The following is a 21899-nucleotide window of genomic DNA, read 5'->3' on the forward strand; positions in this document are numbered from 1 at the left end:
GGACACAAATCCCATTTTCCTGTTTATTAAACGCTGCAATATTTTGCTTTTTCCGTGTACTTTTCGACTAAGCGAAATTATTTGATTCAGAATCGTGACTTAGTAAACAAAAAACGCAATAAGGAAACGGTTAAGGTGAACGTGAATGGGTAGAGGTACATTTAAATAAGTATATATTCAGACTACGATTCAGAATTGGCTAATGTGTCACGTAGCAAAAATAAAACGAATTAACAATTTACTTTTTGATGTAGTTTAAAAATTTATACTTTTAAGATTGTAAGGTTAAATGTATAATAATTGTTAAAGTGTTCTAGATAAATAGATACTCTTTATTGGTTCATCCAAAAGATTACAATAGTAAACTTATTATGGATACTAACCCGCAAAGATTTTACAAAAGGTCAAACTGTTGCATTAAGCATTGAGTAATATCAAGGAAAAGCCTTTGACATTTCATTCTCTTGCACAGAGACGTAGACTTAACAATCACGAGCAGTCTCGACTATATAATAATCTTCTGCCTTGGTTGTAATTTGTAAACTATCCCAAACTATAATGTGGTCGCAAATTTGAAACCGACCGTCGCATGTATATTTATTACAAATATATTTTGCTCGATAAATTGAAAAACATAACTTGAACAAAAAATAAATTATTTTCAAAAGAATGTAGACTCGAGATGATGTAATCTAATTATTATATTAGATATCCCCATACTAGATGTATGGGACTATTTAGAAATTGTCCGAGCATTTAAAAGTTATGGTGGAGTAAAGAAACACACACACATACATGTGCCCTGAATACATTAGTATTTTTTGGGCAATCGTACACAAATTGAAATAGGACTCTTTTATACAATGTAAATAGGCATACAAACTAAAAATTACCACTTAGAAAATGATAACCGTCCTGTGTGGATTAAAAATACAGTCGAATTGACAACATATTCATCTCACAACTTGGTTAAATATCACATTTTTATGTTTTTATCCTTTTTTCATGTAATTTCCAACAAGCAACATTTCGAGACCTACCCCATTTCGAGAATGATTCACTCTTCACCTTCTACATATCGTGTACAATAGCGTCCACAGTGATTCTAAACAGATTGAGGAACTGATACGATGTTTGAACCATCATTCCCATTATATGAACATTTTCAATTGAATATTCAATGCAAAACAAACGCAAAGGTAATTCGTGTCACACGTAGACCGTGGGCTCTTTTCTTTATTTATGGTGTCGCATTTACCTCCTGGTGAAGACTAAGTAAAACTGTATGTGACAAGTGGCACACATGCAAATGACGAGCTCCCACGTACTTGAATCCAAGTGACGTGTGATGTCCCTGCTTGCATATGTTATGTCTCAGACGAACGTTTCTGAAAACTGCTACTCAGAATTCTCGTATTTCAGTTGAAACAAGATCAAAGCACTCTATCTACCATTCCAAAGAAAATGTAGTGTTTTTGAGATTAAGTAAATACGTTCTTCAATAGCTGGATCCTTCTTAATTCTAAGAATGCTTTATTGTAACATGACTATATGTATAGTAAATATATTTTACCTTACTGTGATATTATAAATGTGAAACCTTATTTATTTATAATCTCATGGAGCCTTAACCAATCACCATTTAATTTGGCAAACGCATAGTATTTGTTTGTAAAACTAATTATTCCAGAAATCGTTCCTTAAAGCCTGAAACACATATAACAATTATTATTGCCTTGTTATATAAACTTGTTCAGTCGTAATCTTAGTACTTTATCGGTCATAAAGATTAATTAATTTCATTATGAAAGAGCGAATAAAATTAATAAAAACACTTTATTTTTCCCTTCAAAGAAAATATTATACAGATTGTAAACATAAAAAAAATTGATACACAAGCAAAGTGAATTATTAATTAAATAAACTTCATTACGTATTACTTGTTTTTTTCCGAATTTGGCATGTTGGGTGTGTTTTTCAGTGGTGTTGTTTCATTTTATGTTTCTTTCACTTGTACTAAATGTCCATACAAACTTTATTGGCTAATAAATTATTTAACTGTGTAATTTTCATGTGTTGTTAAAACTGCATGTTTGTCTGAAATAAATAAATACAAGTTACCTTTTATCCCGGTCACATGACAAACAAGTAATTGATCGTAAAAATCGGTCATAAATTGTCATAAACTCATGAAATTAATTTCCCTTTACAAAACAATCGAGTGTCTTTGATTTTTTTAAAGCCACTAGTTACTTTTCAACCAACATCAAAAAAAGGAGATTCTCAATTTAGTTCAATTTTTTTTTTATTATTGTTACCACATAACTCCGTCAGTTCTAAATCGATTTGAAAGATTCTTTTTTATATCTGAAAGGATATACTTACAGATCGGTCCAATAGAAATTTTATCGATTCTGTAGTTTAGTTTGTAAATAAAAATAACTGGTTTCGTCAGAATTGAAGTCAGATTTAAATTTTGAAGTCAAAAGTACAGAGGCATAGCATCTTAGTCCTCTGGAATGGCAACGTATGAAGGGTATCATAAACGATATAGTACATTATGTCCATGATACTATTGATTACCACTTTCCATCAGGTGAGCCGTCAGCTTGTTTGCTATTCTAAGTTGCATAAAAAATTACTGTTACCACTTTTCCTCAGGATTCGTTAGAACGCTACTTTATTTACAATTTCTTGTTTTACAAAGAAGCAAAAACGAAGTGGTATTGAACAAAATAGATATAATTACTCCTAGCATTCGTGCGTTAGTTTACCGAACAAGTTTTGTGTAACATCGACCAAGTGGTAATTGGATTGTGGCTCGATAATTATGTATTAGGTATACCTAGTGAACGGGGAGCCGATCGATAATCACTACAGTACGGGTCCTTTTCCAATTAATTGCCTTTATAAACCAGTCACTCTAGATCACTTTATAAGAGAGTGGTGTTAAAATATTTGCACTAATTGGTTCAATCTAGTCAGATGCAGATAATTTCTAAAATAAATAACGAAGTGTTATATTTGAGTGCAAAAACTGATGTCAGTTTTCAAAAAAATTATATATACATTATCACAGACTTAGTTGTTATTTCATATTAGTAAAATCACAAAATAAATATGCAGGTAAACATGTACGATGTGAACATGTAAAATTCATAAAAACTTCAAAACTCTCATAAACCTATTTTAGCTATTGCACTTTTTTCTCTCTTTCTTTTGTGCTAAATTCTCAGTTTGAATGAAAGTGACAAAACATTTAAAAAAGGTTTTTTTTTCTATAACACAAGAGGTTAACGAGCATGTGGCTCACCTGATGGTGACGCCCATGATCACTCACAACACCAAAGGCATTGCAGGTGTGCTGCCGGCCTTTTAAAAAGGAATATGCTCTTTTCTTATAGGTTACGATGCCGTATCGGTTTGTAAAAGGATTTAGTTTTTATGAATAGGGTTAGAGTTATTTTAAAATATATCAATCATAATTAAGCGAAAAAATCCCCATAAAGAAATTATAACACTACATAGATTACTTCTCAAGATATCAGTTATAATAATTTAAAAAGTATTAAAACAAATGGCTAGGATATTTCATATTTCTTTAATAACCAATCTGACAGGGGGGGAGGGAGTAATGTGGACTACTAGTTCCATTGCTAGCAATATACCCCGCCAGTTTGACCTCCACGTGGTCCCCCCTGATAATTTTCGTGCTGAATTCCAGATGTATTCATCACGATGGGCTAACTGATCCGCCTCTTCATCCTTACCTATCATCCCTCACTTGTGATCCGCCAACGTAAACCGTTAGCGCAGGCAGCGTTACCATTCTATTATCATCCATTAAAAAAACAGTTTCATCACACAATGGAAAAGTCAATATTTACATTATGATTTTTAAATTTATTAAATATATAATAAAAAATAACTATTATAAATAACATTTGAAATATAAAATAAAATTATAAATTTATTACAATGTAATGGTAATTACATGTCAATAATGACGATTACAAGTTTTAAAATTGGAAATGTCAGATTTATTACAATTAAAAATAAATAAATAAAACATATAATAATTTAATATTGATAAATAATCAAAATCTCATCAATAAAAACAGGTACACACTGATGTCCATCATTTTGTTTGCGATTCCAAATTGAAAAAAAAAAATAGCTAATAGATTGTAATAATTCTAATTGACTCATACCCTTATTAGCTTAGAAGTGTGAAAAACGGCGTGGTCGCGCTAACAGATACCGATGATGGGTGTGTGATAATAAACACTGTACACAGACGAACGAAACTATTTCGACTCCCACATACATATAAGAATTATATTTGTACTACAAGATCCTGTAGCTATGTTCGCATTCAAAACAAGTTTATAAACATATAGATAGAGAAACGGTATTATTTAACCTATGTACTTATAAGAGGGAAAGGGATTGTTAGCGGTTGAGATTAGCAGCCTAACAATATACGCCTTACGATGAGCCAACTAGCCTGTTCTCATCCTGACCTATTATTCCTCACTGGTGTCCCATTCCATTAAGAATCACTCGCCGAACGCAAGTTCAACCCAATGACCCACTCATATTAATGGGCGGCGGACAGATACCACCTGAGAGGGGTAAAAAGCCCCGGACAGGTTTCCCCAGCTCCCCCTAAGAGAGAGCATGAGAAGACAGCGAGAGACTGGTTTCCCGCCAGCGTACATCAATAGCGCAGGCGAAGTTAGATTATAAATTAATTTAATTTAAATAGATTTTTTTTTGTTATGAGTTATGTTTCATTTCTCTTTTTAATTAAATTCTTAATTTGAAAGAATTTAGCTTTATAATTAATAATTATCCGTTATCTGTCCATTGCTGGACATAGGCCTTCCCCATAGACTGCTGCACGAAACGGCACCACCAGAGGGACACTTTGTACAAAAGTCGTTTGCTTGGGTACTTCTGCCCCATTCGTGTTTCAACCGTGGAGCAGTTGCGTTTGTATGCATGGTTTAAAGGGTGGGATATAACGTGACTTTACAGGGTTCAGAGGAATAATACCTGAGACCTCAGAAATGGCAACGCATAAGAGGTATCATGTACGAAACAGTATACTCTGTTATGTCCATGGTACTGCTCATGTGTATAGGCGGCGGTTACCACTTTCCATCAGGTGGGCCGGCAGCTTGTTTGCCATTCTAAGTTGCATAAATAAAAATAATAAATAATTCAAACGATCGCTTTTCTATTCTATGCAACGGTTGAATTATAGAGGATGGCATTAATAAACCCTGTGTCCGATTTCTCTAGTTTGTAAAAAAATAGATAAATAGACAAAACGTGCTAATAGTCAAAATAGATAAAACATATAACATTTTTATACGAGATAAAAGAGTAATGGTACAGAAGAGATTTTCAGGAGAAACCGATCTGAATAAAGTGCCGTCTCCAGGAAAATTGATTTAACGAGATACAATTTGTAAGCTGAAAACGCATCGATTCGCAGTTTCGAGTAAAATCTTGTCATTCTTGGCTAATATTATAAAACAATATTGTTATTATATTTGATGTGTAGTCTCTCGGCATAGAATGGACCACCCCTTACTTTCCCGTGAGTATCACAAGTCGTAAGAGGCGACCAAGGAACTTAATAGTCAAGGGATGAGCAACAGCGTCCCTCCTAAAACATCACCAAAGCTTAACTGCAGTTATTTATTATTAGTTATTATCATATTATTGTTTACTAGCTGTATCTCCCGAGTTTGCCCATGATTGTATTGTGACGTTAAATAACCCTATAAGAAACGGTTATAGAATAGAAAGAATTTTTGAAATCCGACTTGTAGTTCTAAAGATTAACAAGTTCAAACAAGCAAGTAGTAGTAAACAGTGCCAGTAGACTCATGCATACTTGTCAACCAATCACAGTTGCACATTAATTATTCCATGGATTCCGATTCCTCACTGCACAATTTGCACACTGTGCCCAAAGACAGACCCATCTTGTGCATCATATACATAGCTAAATGTACTCCAAATATAACAAAAAATGTCCTACGCCGTACTTTGGCCAGATTCCGGACGCATAAGATAATGTGGTGTACCAATTTTTGTTATCGCATTTGACTGAAATTTTGTTGACATATTTAGAGTCGTTAGATCAAGACCACAACACAAAGTACAACGGCCCACCCACGTGATTAAAAGTGCAGAAAATATCCAGTATAGTTACTGGATATTTACTGCATTAATATTTTTTTAAATGGGTAAAAATTTTATGGTAACCCTGCCTGCGCTCTCGGTATACGCTGGCGGGGTACCAGTGCAAAAAGCAAGTCAGTTAGACCATCATGACGAATTACACAAAAATTAATCATGATCGTTTTCACAAGGAACCGCGTGGAAGTCGACCTCTTTCTATTAGATAAGCACAATCTTTTGCCTCGTTCAAGAGGCAGGTAAAATCTCATTACCTATCTCTCTAATTTGCTTTAACGTTTACTGTGTGTAATTTACCTTGATCTATTTAGTATATTAATTTATTTATGTTAATGTATTATTATTTATATTATATATGTATGTGTATGTATTGTAATCTTATTTTTATATTTAGAATATTTTGCATTTTGTTTGATTCCTTTTATGTATTTACTGTGTCTGACTTGCGCCATCTACCTTTCTCTCTGTAAGTACAGAGAGAAAGGTAGATAATCCATTATTTATTCCAGGTTGTCTGTAAGAAATTGTTTTTAGTGATTATTATTATTATTATCTAACTGGCGATGGGTCTATGAGACCTCATTACTGACAATCCTTTTCTCCCTAGATACTATACTATATTGTCTACTTGCTAAATATAAGAAACTAACTTTACGCCCGCTACTTCGTCAGTTCAGCTGTTAACTGATCAATGCCAATAAATAAGCCTTTCCCACAATGGGAGTTTTGCCAGTAGTTGCCACGCTTGGCAGACGGATTGGCATACGCAGTTTTTTTTTTTATGCGTGAAAATGGCATGGTTAACCCGCCTGCGCTATCGGTATACACTACCGGGGTACCAGTGAACGGTGATAGGTGAGGATGAAAAGGCAGGTCAGTTAGCCCACTGTGACGAATTCAATGATAAATTGGTCACGATAGTTTCGAGAGGGAACCGTGTAAAGGTCGACCTGCTAAAGTATATTGATAGCAATGAGAACTAAACTCCTCATTACTAACAATCCCTTCCCCTCTGGCATACGCAGTTAGATTTGATGATGTTTTAAGAGGGACGCTACTGCCTATTTATTTACAAGTAAGTTCCCTTAGTCTCTTACGACGCTCACGGGAAAAAAAGGGTTCTATGCCGGAACCACGCGGCACCCATTACTTTGTATATGTGAATTTTAGAAATAGGAAAACTAATGAAATAGGTCGCTTCTAGATGGCGTTGAGTAACAATACTTCATTGACTGAACATAGATAAGTGTATTTTATAGTTTTTATTTTTTTATTTTAAAGACAATTTTAATGCATTCAACAGAGGGAGACTTTGTACAAGGGTGGGATATGGCGTAAATTTACTGGGTACAGAGGAATAACACCTGAGTCTTCAGGAATGGCAACGCATGGGGGGTATCATGGGCGAAACAGTATACTCTGTTATGTCTGTGGTACTGTTCATATCTATAGGCGACGGTTACCACTTTCCATCAGGTGGGCCGTCAGCTTGTTTGCCATTCTAAGTTGTATAAAAAAAATAACAATAATAATAATTTTCCCCCCGATATTTAAGCGTTTCATTCCGTGAAAAGATGATAAATTATGTGGAACGTTTGCATTAAAAATACTCAAATCATGTCTTCTCTTCCACCACCCTCTCAACCCTACAAGTAAGTTTTATGTGAATCCTTTTCACATAAGTGCGTAAAGAAAATGTATTTTCCACTTTCGTTGTGTTATTCTTGGAAGTCGTTTCGAGTTCATTTTATGACTTATCTGACGTAAGCCTTAAAATTTATGAGATTTTCTTTGGTGTCTTAAAAAGACTACTTGAGCGTCCTCGCTCTTACCTCATTTTTGACCGACTTTAAAAAGAGGGAGGTTCTCAATTCGTATGTTTTTTTATGTTTGTTACCTCATAACTTACTGTGGTGTGAACCGTTTTGGAAAATTCTTTATTTGAAAGTATATACTTACAGTTTGGTTCAATAGAAATTTTATTAGAATTGGTTCAGGGGTTTTGAAGTCAAAAACTCAAAGATTTTGCCACAATAGAAGTCAATAGATTTTATGGAACACAGTCTTTATTACCTACAAACTGAATGTTAAAAACTAGCTATTTGCCTGCTGCTTTGTATGTGTAAATTTCAGAACTATAAAACCTAATAAAATAGATCGCTTTTAGTGGGGTATTAAGATAAAACATCCACCAGATTTTAAGTTACACCATTAGGTATGTAACTGTAAAAGGCATATTCAATTTGATGTCGTAGTTTTTGTGTGATGTTGGAATAAACAGACACATAAAATTAGAAAGATATATTATTTTGGAGTCATTTTTAAGACACCTCTTTTTTTATTAGCCCTTAACTGTTCACTGCTAAACATAGTCTCCTTCTATGAGGGATTAGGCTAGTAGTTGCTAAACTTGGTAGGCGGGTTAGCAACCGCAGTTTAGCTTTTGGTTTAAGAGAGATGCTGCAGCCCATCCCTCCACCATAAGACACCTCATCTATTTTTTCTCAAATATTTCCTATGTACAGACATCTTCGTTTTTTTTATATTATTATTAAGATAAAAGTATAATTTTATTATATAAGTAAGATATAGAAAATTTTAAATAATCTGTCGTTTAGATAAGCTAATATGCTCATTGGATTACAACGACATTTAGTACATAGATAGACCAAATTGTAGTTTACGTACATAAGATACATTTCGTCATGAATTAGTCATGAATCCCAAGCCTCGGAATGTACTCCACTGTATTCGACAGTCACTACTCCCCCCCCCCCCCCAGGTGGGCGGTCAGCTTGATAAATTATTAAATAATTGTAATCTACTGCGATTAACAAAAGAGTAATTCTTTCCAAAGAGTTCCATTATTTATAAGCAAATTATTAAGCAAACAACTCATTGAGGTATTATACATCACTTTATACTCGTACATCCTTTATACGACTCATCATTATCATCAAAATCAATACACATTTTACATTTTCACATATTGTTATATAAATTTTTTTTATGTATTTCGTCCTTTTGTTAAAGACTTAACCAGAAAGAGACTGTACAAAAGTCGATTGCTTGGGTACCTCTGTTCCATTCGTGTTTCAACCGTGAAGCAGTTATGTTTGCATGGCTGTGTTAGGTTTGAAGGGTAGGATATGGCGTGAATTTACAGAGTGCAGAGGAATAACACCCGAGTCCTCAGGAATGGCAACGCATGGGGGGTATCATGGGCGAAACAGTATACTCTGTTATGTCCACGGTACTGCTCATGTCTATAGGCGACGGTTACTACTTTCCGTCAGGTGCGCCGTCAGCTTGTTTGCCATTTAAGTTGTATAAAAAAAAAGACTTTTTTTCTGTTACTATTGTCACATATTTTGTGTGTCTTTTGATGCAAATAAAGAGTTTATCTATATGTATATCTATCTATCTATTTACTACACCAAAAAATGTGTTGTAAAGAAAGTAGAATTGCGTGCAAAAGACAAATTCACGCCTGGAAAATTTTCAGACTCGAGCCTTAAGTAGCGTATTTATTATTTAACTAAACCTCTCTAGAACATTCTCTAAGAATATTATTTTTCACTTTCCTTTCAAGTTTCTTTTTCAAATGCTTTTTATATCAGGTCAGAGACTAGATAATTTAAAACTTTATTTATCACTATATACTCGTAGTATAAAACAAAGTCGCTTCCCGTCTGTCTGTCCATATATATGCTTAGATCTTTAAAACTGCTTAACGGATTTTGATGCGGTTTCTTTTTATTTTAATAGACAGCGTAATTCAAGAGGAAGATTTATAAGTATAATACATACATAGTATAGGAGAGAAACACTGATAATTTTAGAGGTTTCTAATGTGCCGGCCGGCGGCGCTATTTGGCATCAGCATTGCACCCGTGCGAAGCCGAGGCAGTTCGCTAGTAACATATATAGTAAATAGTAGGGTCAACGCAATGGATAGGGGCCATGGTCGCCTTTCTGGTTTGTATCTGGCTCAAAGGATATCTCTGGCAATCCAACGTGGAAATGCTGCAAGTGTCATAAGGGCCTTTGGGTTGGGTACGTATCGAACATATTATTTTAATTAATTATTAATTTAATTTATTTTTTTATTAAAACATTGTTACTTTAATTTATAACTAATTGTTTGATTATTTTATTATGTATATTTTATGTGACTTACATTACAATTATGCGTTTATAACTTCTACAACTAATTCTCTTCTTTTTTAGATTATAATGAAATCGTTACATAATCGACAAAAATATTACGAAAAATAATAAACAAAAATGTAATCATTTAAGTACTAGCCTTTTGGACTATGCTTATAAAACATAGTCCAAAAAACTGGCGGATATTAATGTAATACTACAGTATTGTGGAGAATGAATAATTTTAATTTGAAATATTAATGTGATCATCAAAGAATGAACAATCAAAGACCTTTGTCAACCCGCTTGCCAAGCATGACAACTACTGGTAAAACCTTTCAATAAAGGGAGGCCTATGTTTAGCTGTGGACAATAAACGTCTAATGTGGTATATGGTATCTCGACATTTCGACCAGTTTACACTAACTGTGTACGAGTAGTTAATTTTATTAATGTGACATACTTGTTTATCATCATGTTAAAAAAGTAGAAAACTTGAATTAGAGAAAAAACTAAACTATATATAAACCTAAGAAAAACTAACTATTCCCTAAGGCAGTGTGAAATATAAGACCCCAGGGTTTGATTTGTCGCCTCACAGTTTCATAATGGCCCAAAGGTACTATTATTTATCCCGTGCCCAAAGCTTGAAAGGGTTAAATGCCTGAGAACTTGTTTGGAGGCCGTATAACGGTCAACGACTTAACTATGTGACGGTTCGCCTATAGTACAATAGGTTTAATACCATAAGTACATAGAAAAGAAACAGGGGTTCCTATGGGTGACCGCTGCGAAAGCTGAGCTATTTAATATAAACAAACTTTAAAGTCAAGGTTCACAATAGTATACAGAGAAGACGTTACCATATATGAAATATTGACACAGAAGGGAAACTCCTTTGATGTGTTTCCAAAGTGTAGTGGATGTCACAAGAAAATTAAATAAATTAAACAAAAATATATTATATTTTATATATAACCAAATTATAGTTTACCTTTTTATCATCAGGTGTAAAAAAGATACATACAACACAGTTTAATAAGGTTTATGAGAGTCTTTAAAGTTTTATAAATTCGATAATCAATTTAATATAAAATACCAAAATACGTTAACATATAATTAAATTGAATTTAAAGAAAAGTTCAGTTCGAATAATAGGCTAAATCTGATTATTGAAATATCTACCCTTCGGTGACATAATCTATGACGTTATTAGAGAAAGAATAAAAAAAAAAAAGAGGAGAGCCGGCAGATCGGCGGGCGCGCGGGGGTCGCTTTTTAGGAATTGCGCAATAAAAGAAAAAAAAAAAAGAAAAAAAATGGCGCGGGAGTTGTGTTTTAGGGATTGCGCAATAAAATAAAAAAATAACGGGGATATAGAGCTAGGAGTGACTGGATCTATGAAGGGGTTTAAGATCTTAGTGTATCACTATCGATTAAGTGTGTGAAAAGAGTCAATGGAAGACTGGAGAATCCGGTGAGCTAGTTCCATTTATTACTACGTAGTTAGATTTTTGACTGTGATCACAGGCAAAGTTTATACTTAATATTTTTCCCAACAACTATTAAAATACGTATTTAATCGAGTCCATATACCTTTAGGTAATGCGTATATCGTTAAATGCAATCACATTTGAACAAAGATCTACATCAATATAATTTACGTAATAATAATACATACTTACGTTATTATACTCATATACAAAATTCAATTATATGGCTGTTTGATAGGAATTCATCGATTTGACTCAATATTCTAATTGTCCAGTTTTGGCAAATACTTATTGAATCAACTATTAAACTATTATAATGCTAACTAAATTCATATCTAGTTACTATAAATTATTTATTTATTGAGGATAAATAGACTGGGGTGGCTGTGGTCTGGTCTCATTGCTGGGGAAACAACCATTGATGAGACAGAGGGGTTATTGAGTGGCGACTCTGTATATGCAGGTGTGGTGGGGGCTGCCTCCATTGGTTGGAGTGACTGTTTTATGTGTATTGTGGGGACTCGGTGGGTGCAGGAGAAAGGGGCCGTTCCTTGTGTCAGTCGGTGGAAATTGCCTGTGTTCAGTCGTGGGTTGGTGATGGTTGAGACGATGATGATGATGAAATATTTGTATTTATTACACTATTACAGTGTTGGTTTGGAATATCTGTTCATACTTAACGCTTCATGGTGAAATGTTTTTATACCATTACTCGGTCGACCAGACTAATGATTCTTAGTCTATATTTGATTATCCATGACTACATGTGGGGATTTGTTTTACACCAGATGTACAAAGAGACAGCTTAACTGTTGCAAGTGATATTATGTGAATGTAATACTTTTAATACATTATTAATTGTGTTACTAAATAAATTCATGTGACTGTGGGGTGTTTATGGTAAACAAGCCTGTATTGTTTAAATAGATATTTTGTCTTGATTTATTATAAACTTTAATATTGATTTTGTTGTAGTAAGCAAGCTGATAATAACAACTCTTTGTATATTACTGCTTTTAATAATATTTAATTATATTGATATTATAGGTGTGGATTTATTTCCTAATGGTAATAAATGTACTAAAGGATTCTTTGACTATAGTTACTCTTAACTAGGTATGAGGTTCAGTATAAAATTGGTACTGTATGACACTTGTGAAGCTATGTATTTTACTCATATTTAGAAAGGAAGTTGTCCTGGCGATAAGGTTTGTATGTGTGTTGTTTGTTCATGTTATATTAACAAATTCAGACAGGGTTAATATTAGTGAATATTGACTGGATTTATTTTTAATATACATGTTTTGAATATTTTATGGGAATAGTATGGAGATATACAAGTAGTAAAATATAATATTAGTATTTTATAAATTTAATTATTGAGTTATATGTTTATGTCGGACTGTATCCAAAGAGATATTATCCTATTAATATCAAGTTAGGACAATTACTTTAAATATTAATAAAGTAAACACTAACACTGATTATTCACTTCTTTAATAAATTTACATTAGAGGTTAGGAATCAAATAGATAGCATATTGGGAAATCTTCACCACACATGTATTTGAGAAATGTTCTTGATAATTAGTACTGTATGTATATATTATTGCAAGTACAATTGCAATAAGAATGTTAAACTTCTAATCTTCTGTTCATTCTTGAATTTGAAAGTAAGCTTGGCTACTGATATGAATATAAAGCTGCAGCATTACTGGATACTATTAATTATTTCTGGTGTAAACCATAATTATTTATATCACTGATAATTTAGTTATATATTACGGTTGATATATGATGATTTTATATTTAATTATATTAAACAAATACAAATAAACAAACTTGCTAGTATTTGTTACGTTGACAGTTGTGATAGATAATCAAAATTCAATTCAATACATCAATACATCAATACGTCATTAATGTGACAGATGTCAAACAAAAGGAGATTATACACGTTATGATTCTATATCTAAGTCTATAGAAAATTTATATAATTTTCAGTTATTTTATAATAACTGTAGGGGAAATATTGGAATTATTTATATGAGAAATTTCACTTAAATGATATGATAATTATTTAAAGACCTAATTTCTTAGGGATTTAATCATGATGATTTAAACACTAAAACACTTGTTTATCTGAGAAATCCTCTTAGTAAATAGGTTTACTAAGACACTAAAAGGAAGTAGATATAGTATAACTATAGTACAGCTACAATAATTGTATGGGACTTACTGTCCTTTCTATACAAATATATATTTAATCTATATCTTTCACATTATAATTATGCAATATATTGCCTCTACTACTACAACATACACAAATAGGACTTATTGTCCTTCCTATATACCTATATATAATAATTGACCTGGCACTTTAATGTGTAATTTATCAGTACTTATGACAACAACCTATTAGGACTTATAGTCCTCTCTATAAAGCTACATAATTATTTAATCTGATTATTTCACAATGTGATTAATCAAACCTCTACAAATATTACAAAAGATCTCTATTACTCTCAACACAATAATAGCTTGTTGGACTTAGTGTCCTCAAACTTATAGAAAACCCAACTGGTTATTTCACGAGACGTTGTTAACTTGTGATTAATCAGTGTCTTTTAAAGGACTTATAGTTCCTTTAGATATATCTCTCTGAATAAATAATTGGTTAATTCACAATGTGGTTAATCAACAATAATATTATATATAATTGACTGGACTTATAGTTCATTCAATAGCACTCATTACTTTTAGTAGCTCTCGACCTATGGGTTGGACTACTCGTTCTTAGGCTCCGGCCTAATCAACAGATTTAACTTGAACCTTGAGTATTCTTGGTATTAAGTAAATAATATTAAATTGACAATGCTATGTTATGATATAGCAATTATCAACATTATATGGCTTGGCCAATTCCAGGGTGTGGAAGGTATCCCCTATCACACAAATCTTTATCTCTATCGGACTGTCTTCACAGGTGATCTCTAATGTCACATTATAGGGCCGAAGGGTTATGTCCCATCAAAGTAAGTTCTGGTGTCTGGGTGATCTCGCTTCTTGGTCTGATCTCTTGTGGAGCCGAAGGGAAACCCCCATTGAGTAAGCTCGTAACAGGGTGACGCTGGGAAACAGTTTCGTACTGTTAGTGGGTGATCTCTATGTCGCCATATAGGACTGAAAGGGTCATCGCCCATGAGTAAGCTCTCGTGTCGGAGTGATCCTGGGATTTCAGTTCCGATCCTTTTGCCTCTGGCAAACACTAATTTATACTGGAAGCATCGTGGGGCTGGTGGAGCCACTGTAATGTTGAAGTAAATGTACTTATGTTTGGTTTGGAACTGAGAATACTCATTCCCTTATTACCATCAGAGTGCATTAATAAATAGTAATACCCTTCCCTACCTTTTAGGAGGAAGAGTTATAGATAGTTGGAAAGTCTTCCACTGGTCCGGGCGTGTGAGGGGCCCGACCGCTCCCCCATTTTTTTATTATTACAGTTATTCTGTAATTTACTATTAAATTAATATATTATATTCTAACTTCCTAGTTACATGAATTATGAGTATAATTCATTAATTATTCTTAATCCTTAAATATTTATCAATCATCTTCATTATTTAACTCCTATCATATACCAATTAAAGAACCTTTTGGTTATTACACACACAACGGGTCCTACGTTACTAGACGATCACACATTTATTTATCTGGCCAAATGATCAAGTGTTCTACTATAAGATCTGTTCAATATTATATGTTTATTGTAAAGGTTATATGATTCATAGGGTGTTTGGGGTATATAAGGCAATATAGGTATGGGGTTATATTGAGGGTGTTAGGCCATTCCTTAGGGTAGGTTTTCATTAGATTTTCATGAGATTTCATTAGGTAAAGCCTTCGTAGGCTTTTCTTAGGCTTTGTAGGTTTTCCATGTGTAGCTTAGTTTAGAGGGTAGTTATTATAAGGGGTGCAAAATGGGGGGGACCATCACAACTAACACTGGATACACTGGACCTAGTAGGGTATTATTATTTCAAAATTGGACTCTCAGGCTAACAATTTTGGATTATTTATGTTTATTATCGTTGTTGTTGTAGTCTTTATAACGTAATTATTCCGAATTATAAATTACAGGGTACAGAGGAATAACATCTGAGTCCTCAGGAATGGCAACGCATGGGAGGTATCATGGGCGAAACAGTATACTCTGTTATGTCCATGGTACTGCTCTTGTCTATAGGCGACGGTTACCACTTTCCATCAGGTGGGCCGTTAGCTTGTTTGCCATTCTAAGTTGTATAAAAAAAAATCGTGCCGAATCCCAAGTTTATTCGTCACGATGAGCTAACTGACCTACCTTTTCAAACTCACCTATCGTTCCTCACTGGTGCCCCGCCAGCGTATACCATTAACGCAGACGGGGTTACCATTCCATTATCACCCATTGAAAGAGAAATATATACCTACTTGTTAATTCTAAGTTTCAGTTTCGACCGAAACTGAAACAGAGGATCGATTGTCTTCAATTTTACAACCTACTTAAAGTAATACACTACAAAGCAACACTATACAATTGTACAGTTATTTTTATACCGGCCAAGTTGATCTTGTTAGCGGTCTAGTCTTCCCAGTACCTAGTTCTTTATGCACTTAACTGGATTACTTTTCTAGGTCACTTTTAAATAAACATGTGTTTGCTTACGTCAAACACTAATACGTGATCGAAGTACCTTTACTAACAAAGTAGGTACTCACGTACAGCACATTTTTTTTTGATGGGTGAAAATGGTATGGCAACCCCGCCTGCGCTAACGGGATATGCTGGCGGAGCACCAGTGAAGGGTGATAGATGAGAATGAAATCAGGCCAGTTAGCCCATCATGATGAATTCATCAGGAATTAACCATGATAGTTTCCAGGGAGAACCGCGAGCAGGCCGACCTGGTTGGGTATATTGCTAGCAATGGGATTCTCAGTCTCCATTACTAACAATCCCTTTCCCCCCTGTACAGCACATTGTGCATGCATACGTGAGTGCAATACGATACATACCGTGTCGTAAAAATGTTATATACTCACGACTGCTCTCCCAAAAGTTGTAGTCAGAGGAGTTTGGACAATTACTGCCGTTTGTGTGACAATACGACAATCGACCTCACTTCATTCTCATTGTTTCGTCGTCCATGTACCACTATTATGTACCGTTCAGAATAAACGTAACGCTTCGTGCGGGAGGGGTGGTCTAGTAAGTAATGCGAACTATCAGTCCCATTGCTAGCAATATACTCTGTCAAGTCGGCCTCCACGTGGTCCTCCTGTAAACCATCGCGCTGAATTCCATGCCAGGAGGGGGGGAAGAAGGGTCTGTTAATAATGGAGATAAGTAGCCTATATCAGATCGACCTTCTCGTGGTTCCCCTTGGACACCATCGTGATTGATTTATTGTTAGATTCATTACGGTGGGCTAACTGACCTACTTCATCCTCACCTGTCATCCCTCACTGGTGCCCCGCAAGTGTGTACAGATGGCGCGGGCGGGGTTGCCATTCCATTATCATTCACTAAAAAAAAACTATTCTATGTCGGTACCACATTCCCTTTCAACATTCAACAGACACCTTTCAAGGACACGGCCTTCAGTAATGAAGAGGACAAAGAGAGAGACCACATTCCCGTGTATAGACCCCCATAATATCTTCACTCATTAAAATACAGTGACGAGCATATTTGAATCCTGCAGGGAATTAGCCCAGCTCCGTCTCTAGAAGTCATTATGTGAACTATTAGCCCACGACCCTCTATGATTACAATATGTTCATTATAATTACTATAATTGTTAATAAACTAGTTAATTGCAGCGATTATAACAACTGTTGTAATTGCTGGAGATTCATATAAGTAGGTTGTGAGTTATTGTTGATGATATTGCTTAGATTGTTTGACCCATATGGTCGCAATTAAGCAAACAGCCAAACTTAGCATAGGTAGGTACCGAAATCCACAAACACGACACCAGAAAGTGAGTCACGCATTACGAACCCTTGTGACGTGAAGATCTTAACAGTGTCCAGTAATTTCATTGCCAGTAAAATATTGCTTACCTTTATATGCAGGGTTTAAAGAATGCCATTGTTGGCAAGTAAATTGTTTAGCAGCAGAATCCATATATGAAACAGAGATATTTCTATATATTTATTATATCCATGCAAATGCAGTGTGACCCTGGTAAACAATGGGTCACCTCTTCAATTCCCGTGGATGTCGTAAGAGGCAACTAAGAGAACTTAATTGTTGAAGGATGAGCAGCAACGTCTCTCTTAAAAAATCACCAAAAGCCTAAAAGCGATTACCAACTCGCCTGCTAAGCGTGGCAACTACTACCAAAACCTCCTCAGTGGAGGAGGCCTATATTCAGCAGTAAACAGATAACAGCTGATGGAATGATAATACATATAATTAACTCTTCATTTTCCGTTATATATTTGGGGGGGGGGGGGAAGGGATTGTTAGTAATGGAGACTGAGAATCCCATTGCTAGCAATATACCCAACCAGGTCGAACTCCTTGCGGTTCTCCCTAGAAACTATCATGGTTAATTCCTGATGAATTCATCATGATGGGTTAACTGGTCTGTTTTCATCTCATCTATCACATTTCACTAGTGCTTCGCCAGCGTATCCCGTTAGCGCAGGCGGGGTTACCATACCATTTTCACCCATCAAACATTATGTATTTGGAAAAACATTACGCCTCAACAAATACATATTTCTCCAAACTATGCTAGTGCTATAAAGAAACAAACGAACTCACTTTCACATTTATAATATTAGTAAGGATCCACAACTATCTTATTTTCGCATATGGGGTCAGCTAAGCCGTTGTACTTCGACCCATCGGGATCTTTTATGATTAAGGATCCATACCTAAGTATCTATTTCTCGTTTGAAGAATAAAATTAAGTTCATTTATTGTAACATAGAAATTGTGAAATGACTGCGAATAGAATGAAACATAAGACAAAACAGAAACCCCATTTGAATACTTACTATACAAAAAACTTTAAATTCAATGAGATTGTAAATAAAATATAAATTCCTGGAATAAATAGCAAAACTTCGCAAATAAACACGGGGATCGTGACAATCCGACCGTGGGCGTAGTTGTATGGAAACAATCCCGTGGAATTAATTCCCGTCTAATTGTTTACTGGTATCTCTGCTCTAACAGATCCTTTGTTCGCATTTAATCCTACGCCTTGCTACTTAACGTTAATTAAGTTGTTAATGGTTATATTTAATTATCCGTGACATATACTTTTGATGTACATAAATGGAAAGTCATAAATCCACTTTGGCATTGAAAAATTTGTTTTGTAAAATCTACGTTAATACATTTATATTATCTGTGTAATCTGATACTTAAACATTGATCCATAATTTATTTATTTATTTATTTAATAAAGTTCACCTACAACTTTTACATTTTACATGCTACTTAATCAATAACGCAAAAAATGATTTTGCCGAATGTAAAAGTCTTTTACAGGCGAACACCGCATGCACTATTATAATATTTTATAATTATTAACAATGACAATATCTGATCAATAAATAGATTAAAAGCTTATATCTAAAATTTTCCTTAGTTATATGTGCTGTTAATAGATCCGAAATTGATGTCAATCAGATCGCTTATGGGCGTTCAGAAACCTACATAATCTGGATACAGGCGAGTTATCTCCTAACACCGTTTTTCTTAACTTGCCTAATAGAAGATACAGTATATAATTGTAATATGGAGTATCCCATAAGAACACCGTACATATTATGAACCAGCCACTTCAATCCTAACTACATTGTAATTGTACAAAGAAACCTCGTTTTCAGTTACATAGGAATACCACGAAAGTAAAGATTTTGGAATCCGTCCATCCCGTGTCTAATCCGTGTAAAATGGGCACTCCTTTCTTTTCTGTGGGTGTCGTAAGAGGCGACTAAAATATTAAGTTCCGTTAGTCGCCTCTTAGGACACCCACTTTGAGGGACAGGCAGTAACTTTCCTCTCAAAACATCTCTAAAAGCCTAATTGTGATTGCTAACCCGCCTGCCAAGTGTGGCAACTACTGGCAAAACTCCTTATAAGGAAGGCTTCAGCAGTGGATAGCTACAAGCTGATATGATGATGAAAATTTTCGAATATATAAATAATAAGAAAATTAAGAGCGTGTATGAAAAGATTGATGAATGTGGAAGAATCGAAAGAGGTTTGTTTGAATCAAAGCATTTGGCGTTCCATTGTTTCTGCTTATCTTAATGGGAGACAGGCGTGACAGATATGTATGTATGTAAGAAAATGAAACTTTTCAATAAAAAAAGACACATATGAAAACCTAGAAGAAATTAGTGGGTATACAAGCATCAAAATAATGATACACATCTAACAACCTTCTTTTTGAAATCGACGGAAAATCAAACTGTATCCGTTACATCTCCTAATGCAAAATTGCAAAGTCGACAACATCCGACGAACCCATGCAAGGTCTCCCTCGTTTCATTTTATGGACGACCACAACCCTTAATTTTGTGAACCTCGTCGGCTATGCCTCAGTACATAAAAGGCCTTTGTTTTCCCAGCAAATAATTGAACCCAAACTAGTTACCGCTCTGGATGTTATATCAACTAATTTGAAAGGTTCCAATATTGCATTACCTGACTCGAAATTGGGTTCTTGTTTTATTATTCAATGAAATCTTTGAATTCTGTTCATCAGGTGTATAAACTACTTTCCATCAGGTAAACCGTCAGCTTGTTCGACATTCAGAGTTTATTAAAAAAATCGCATTAATCAAATTTTACTTACTTTGAGAGAATGCGCAAAATAAAATTACTTTCATCGTCATCATGATATTAGCCCTTAACTGATCACAGCTGAACATAAACCTGTCCCTTGAGGGTTTTGCTAGTAATTGCCACGCTTGGAAGGGGGATTGGCAACTGCAGTCCTTTAGAGATGGGCAGCAAGCCCATCACTCGCCCTCCCTTAGTCATCTCTTACGACACCCACGGGATAGGAAGGGGTGGCCTATTCTATACCGGGACCACACAGCTAATTTCTTTATTTAATATTTATTCCAATATGAAAGTTTCATCATTATACTACTAGATTTTACCCGCGATTTCGTTTGCGTGACTGGAATATGTTCACTAACCAAATACGAGTAAAAAGTATCCTGTCCTTCTCCATCCTAATAGTAGCTGTATATTCAAACTTAATAGTGATTGAAACCGTTAAGACATCAACTAACAAATAAACAAACAAACTCAATTCACATTTATAATACTAATAAGCATGTTTTAGTACACATTTTATTATATTACAATCAATTGTGCTTTTTTTTATGAAACTTATAATGGCAAACAAGCTGACGGCCCACCTAATGAAAAGCGGTAACCGTCGCCTATATACATGATTTATATACAACATATATCATGTTTATAAGCGTCATAGTGTTATGGATTTAGTAAATAAAGTTAGTAAAGATTTATTTATTTTATTTAAAATTTATTGACCAATAAAAAGGATTAAAAAAGGCGGGCTTAATCCTATTTATTTATTTATTTATTTATTTATTCATTAGTACAAATATGTGTACATGGCGGACTTAATGCTAAAAGCATTCTCTCCCAGTCAACCATAGGGAAGTGTCAGAATACTCGAATGCGGTACTACTAATTATTAATATACATACGTATTAAAATTACATATATAAACGAATAAATATATATAAATAACAAATATACTTACACATATATGACATATACTATATTATACACGAAATTGAGAATAATATAAAGTACTTACTGCTCGGATAAAAATAAAAAGTGTGCGTTAACGCTTTTTTTGAAAGACGGTTTAGTCGGTAGTCTCTTAATGGCATCAGGAAGCGCGTTCCAGAGTCGTGAAGAATGTAGGAGAAAAGAGTTTGAAGCGTAACCAGTACGGTGAGAGGGGAAGGATAATTGGAGAGTATT

The 21899-nt window shown here is 34.4% G+C and overlaps 2 protein-coding genes across 7 annotated transcripts in view; one reads left to right on the forward strand and one right to left on the reverse strand.

Annotated features, from left to right (window-relative positions):
* Positions 1–21899, reverse strand: part of LOC116413014 (calaxin) — a 214901-nt gene that overhangs the window by 109525 nt on the left and 83477 nt on the right. Inside the window, exon 3 of one of the 2 annotated variants that reach the window (XR_008252754.1) lies at positions 1852–2097. The exons of the other annotated variant lie outside the window; for it this stretch is intronic. The gene's annotated coding sequence lies outside the window, so the exon portion shown is untranslated. Of the gene's footprint in view, positions 1–1851; positions 2098–21899 lie in introns of those variants that run through there. 2 annotated transcript variants of the gene reach the window in all.
* The window catches only part of LOC113519316 (uncharacterized), a 128355-nt gene that overhangs the window by 91705 nt on the left and 14751 nt on the right, over positions 1–21899 (forward strand). The gene's annotated exons all lie outside the window — the stretch shown is intronic.

This window comes from Galleria mellonella, unplaced genomic scaffold, assembly GCF_026898425.1.
Source record: "Galleria mellonella isolate WM207_F2 unplaced genomic scaffold, CSIRO_AGI_GalMel_v1 utg200, whole genome shotgun sequence".
Classification (NCBI taxonomy): Eukaryota; Metazoa; Arthropoda; class Insecta; order Lepidoptera; family Pyralidae; genus Galleria; species Galleria mellonella.